This window comes from Poecilia latipinna, unplaced genomic scaffold (assembly GCF_001443285.1).
Source record: "Poecilia latipinna isolate Pla-1442-1.1 unplaced genomic scaffold, P_latipinna-1.0 Scaffold3296, whole genome shotgun sequence".
Classification (NCBI taxonomy): Eukaryota; Metazoa; Chordata; class Actinopteri; order Cyprinodontiformes; family Poeciliidae; genus Poecilia; species Poecilia latipinna.
The window spans coordinates 34,860-40,327 of NW_015115912.1; positions in this window are offsets into that span (position 1 = coordinate 34,860).

Here is a 5,468-nt window from a genome sequence, read left to right on the forward strand (position 1 = left end):
ACACACTCACAAAAATATATATATATATATATATATATATATATATATATATATATATATATATATATATATATATATATATATATATATATATATATTATAAAGATGTAATTTAGTGTCAAATATATATAATATTATATATTCTATAATATTATAAAATATAATATAAAATATAATAATATATTTAGATAAAATATTTTATTTTATATGAATAAAAAATATATATTTTATTATTATTTCTTATTTAAAGAAAAGTGGGAGATTGTTACTCCTTTGTCCATCCACTAGGGGGCACTGTTACACCAGAAACATTTTTCAAATAGGTTGTACTCTTCTTCTGGTCTGGTTATGTGTTTGAGTGATGATTATGGTGGAATAAAGTTAAGCGAATAAACGAGAGAAGTTATTTTACTGCCTAACATTGGTTCTGCAAACACAACTCTGTATCTGATGTAGGGCGGTATTTTTGCAACCCTGCAAAAAGCCCCTAAAATGTTGCTTTCTTATTTTTACAGACAAAAACAGGAAATATGCTTAGTTCCCCTACATCTATTACAGTGCAATGTGCCTGTTTCACTTCATCTCACAAAAGAAAATGAAACCAGACTACGCCTAAAACCCTCATGTTCCCCTCCTCAGGAAGGTAAAACATCCCCCAACTTTCCACCTCTTCAGGTTTATCTATGGTAAAGATTTGATTAAACTTGAGCTGTAAAGTATTTCTTTGACATGGGGATATCAATCTTTTTGAGTTCCTATTTGCTTTACTGGAGCAGAAAAAAGAAACCAAAATAATCACAAGATAAACTGAAGTGGTAGATTTACTGTGAAGCTGCAAACTATTCAAAGAAACAACATTTATACAAAGACCAGGCTGCAAGTACAGAGTGATAAACCAGAAGGAAAAGATAATAAAATATCATAATTGTCCCTAAAAACAGAATTCAAACTAAAGAACAAAGGACAGAGAGCTGCTTCTCAACATGGCTGCATTGGCAGGTCAAAGCATTCTTTCACAAACAAATTAGATGATTTTGCTGACAAATATATGTGCTTTGAAACACTACAAACACTGTTTGTAGTGTTTTGCAACTCTACAAACAGCAAGTAGAAGTGTTGGCTCCTTATCTTTGCAAACAGTTTCACACCAGGAGATGAACATTGTTCCCCTTCTTCTATTATGGTGCAAAGTGTAAGTTCCACTTCAACCATCATGAATTTGTCAAGACTTTGGGTGTTTGTGGGTTTTCTTTGTCTGTGTTTTTCTGTTCCTCTTTAGTTTTATCAGTTATTTTCTAGTTGACTTTACTTCAGCCTCACTTGATCATCTTGGCCTCATTAGTTTATGTTCATTTATCTTGGTTAGATTTGTCTCATCCCTGTTTTTCTTTAGTTCAGCTCCTTAAACTGTTTTCTAGTTTATTGTCTTATTTTTTTGTTACTCCAGGTTATTAAATATTTAATAAATTAAATATTTATTAAATATTCATTATTTTGCAAAGCAGTGTATACTGTATATGACTGTGCCAAATAAATAAATAAATAAATAAATAAATAAATAAATAAATAAATAAATAAATAAATGTATTAAGATCTATAAAGATACATTAAAGATAAACTCAATGGTAACAGGGAAAATAACCACATGTTTTCGTCCCCAACCCATTTAGCTATAAAAAGCATGAAGGCGTCACCACAGGCCTGTCTGCTCTCAAGTAAACAGATCAGGAAGAATTTGCTCGAAGTTTACAAAAGCCATGGCAAAACCTCCTCTGCTAGATTATTGAAAGAACAATAAATGCTTTGGATTTGTTTTTTCTGCTCAGACTTTAACAAAATATAGAAAGCAATACTTGCTACTTGCTCTTTGAGCATGTAGAACTGGTTCCATGCAAAGCGAACCATGTCCAGTTCACTTCCAGGATGACTGATTACATCATCTCTAGTCATTTCCCAAGACAAACACGTTGCTGCAAGAACAGCAAGAACTTGTTACTTCTCCATTCCTGGGGTCAAAGACTTTTTCAGAAACTCTGATGTTTATATCAAATATTTGATTTCTTCCCCTTGACTCAACAGATGCTCCTTTGTGTGACATAAAGTGAAACTATGTTTGTGTACCCAACCCATCCAGGCAGAGCTGGTGAAAGAGAGCATTCAGCTCTCCATGTTGTGCAGATTCATGAATGCCAATATAAACTAGCCAACAAGAACTCTAGTCTGCTCTGAAAGAGGATTCATTCTTGATGACCTGACAGCATAGATGAAGCTTTGGAGTCTTAAATATATTAAAACTATTTTTTGTGACAAATGAAAAAGTGGTTTAATTAGCTGCTGCTGCTGGTGGCACAATCCATTGTGGGATACTTGGCTGGTCCAATCCCTGCTGTCACATATAAACCAATGCCTTAAAAGAAAAAAAATCAGTTATTGCAACATATAAAAACTAATGGAGTTATAATGTGCGATTTAAATATTTCAAACCTAAAATAACTTAAAACATTTGATCTAGCTGCACATAAACTAAAGAGGAAAAACATCTTCACATTATATGTGAATAAGGTATTTGGTATAGACTTTTCCATGGTAAAGAATATTCTTAAGCTGAAGTGTTACAATGATGTAAAGTGTTCAATATTATATAAAAAACTCAAGTAAAACACTTGAAGTCTTTGTAAGAAACAAACAAAAACACATTAATCCAAAATGTGGTAAATGAGAAAAATGATGACTTGATCAAACTTAAACAGACTTTATAGTAAATAGTCCAAATTCTTCATTTTCATCCTCCAGGAGAACGAGCCACCACTGAAAGAGTGAAAACAATGGAGAAACATTGTTTCCAAGAAACATCGCTCCATTCATTCGATTCACAGTTGAAGTCTTATTTTTCTCTGATGTGGGATGCAGACAGCTTACCACCATTATGTTCTATTCCAGACCTCTGAGAAACTTGTCTGTATCCACTTTGGATCTGTAAACAACTCACACAGCCACTGAGTGGTGAATAGAATCCTGTCATAACCATCCACAATCTTTGCTTGTCCTTGTATAGTACAAGGCCTGTCCTCTTATCAATGACAGGCCTGTAAGGAGCACAAGAGGACAAGAATTAGATGTATATTCATTGTTCAGGCATCTGAGCCATTGCTTGGCTCAGATTCTTGAATTTGATCATTTTGTCTTGTTTCAGCTCAACGTTTCCCTCATGTTTTCTCTCTCCTTATGGAACCCAGAGTTTGTTATCCATGCCCAACCAGAAATTTTCAGCACAAGAATTTGCATATCTTCGTTTACTTTTCAGACACTGTCATTGGATTAAATTTGGAACAGTGTAGTGCAAAGATTCAAAATCAATTTACCTTTCAGGTGTTAAGAGCTAGAAAGTCCTTTATTTCACCTCTGTACCTTTGTAGAAGAAGGAGAGCCAAACGACTTGAGTCCACAAATGGATAAGATGTAAAGATGTGGATAAAAATATAAAAATGATAAAAGTGGTACAACTAAGAAGCACCATCATGGTAAAGATTTGACTAACGTTTAGCTGTAAATGCTACTTTGACATGTGCCTATGTCAAGGCCTATACGTCCAACTGGAACAGAAAAAAACAAACCAAAACAATTACAAGATAAGCTTAAGTGGCAGAGTTACTGTGAGTCCGCAAACTATTCAGAGGCAAAGATCAGGCTGCAAACACAGAGTGATATTTTTAAATATATTTAGTTGGTTCATTGGAACCAATTAACTAAATGCTAATGGCTGTTGGATTAAATGGTCTCTCTAAAGTCAGAGTGAGTGTGTGCATGTGTGTTGTTGTTCTGTCTCTCTGTTGCCCTGTGATGGACTGGTGACCTGTCCAGTGTGGATCCTGCCTTCGCCTGATGACGCTGGAGATTTGCACCAATACCTGTTATCCACCATAGCAGCATTATTATATCGGTTATCAATATTGACATAATTGTCATAATGTTGCATCTCTAATTTCTTCTAGAAACAAACATATTGAAACATGTCATAAAAGACTCAGTTCAAACCTTCTCAATGCTGCACTCTAATTTTACAGCTTATTTCAGCTGTTTTAAACACACATAGTATTATTTTACACCTGAAAACAAACACTTGTCTGGTTTTTCATTTGACACATTTGCACATTTACTGATCTTAGAAATAACTGATAATTAAAGAAAAGATGTATTAAGTTTATAAATAAGTTTTTACTGTAAATAGTCAAATGTGAAAGTTTATCAGGCATAACTGAAACACATGATGTAATGAATAAATTATAAAATCTCCACTAGAAAGTCCTGAATGATCAATGCTAAACATCCTGTGGCAAATGGTACCAGAACTTTAAGATAGAAAACTAGCAGAAACTGCTAGAAATGCAAACCTTTTCCAAAATTTCATCAATGAATAAAGTACAGGAGTTGATTTGTGTGATGTTGAGGAAAATTTAATATTCTCAGTGTTTAATATAGCTAATCTTAATTTAGGTAAGTTTGTGTTAAAGATGTAACCTAAATAACTATGGGTAAGTATTTTCTGAACTTATATAAAACAGACAAGAGTTGGGGCCTGCAGGGGAGACTGCTTGTTGTTAGAGAGAAACGGGGCGTAAATTTAACTCTCCTGTACAGAGACTCCCAGGCAAGCAGTAACACAAGATTCAGGGCTGGAAAGCTGGTTAAAGATAATAACACGCAATACTTATAATTGGGAACTAATTTGCAGGATATTTTTCTTAATTATTAACATCATGTGTTGATTAGGAATAGTTTAATTTGTAGTTTTCTATTAACAACTACTATTAGTGTCTAACTTAGGCTAAACTATAATATTAAACATATAACCAAAGGGAACATTAATTAAGAAATGTTCAGAATAAATGTGTTTCTATTGAAAACTGCGCAAGAATATGCTGTAAGTGTTGTAATTCTTTAAATTGGTACTTTGATTTGAGAGGATGGAGAAGTTCTGAATTGCTTGGTCCCAGGCTCCTAATGGTATGGTTGAATTTATTGCAAAGACCTGTATTTGGATGGCTGCTCGGCGAGGCAATAAGACAAGATAACTTTTTGGTGAACTCTGGTTAAAAACAAGAATCTTTTGTTCAATTGGAGAACTTGAGAAACTCCAGGTTTCAAAACATACATGATAAACTCTTGTTCGAAATAACCTTTGCTCTGACTTGTCTACAGAGAGAGAAGTCTCAGTTCTGAAAGGAAACAGAGCTGATGGTCGTGATAAAATTGCTTCAAACTTTTCAACTGAGCAACTTGAAACTGGGTCTATCCAGTTTCAAGGCGGGTACCCTACATGGAGGGTACACGCTTTAATTGCATAAATTAAAAAACAAGGAAACCCCCTTTTAGATAAAACCATGCACCCCCAGGGGAACAAGTCAGATTGCCTTTGCAAAAACGCATGAACACTCTCCAAAGACATGTCTTTGCCTTTTTTCCTGCCT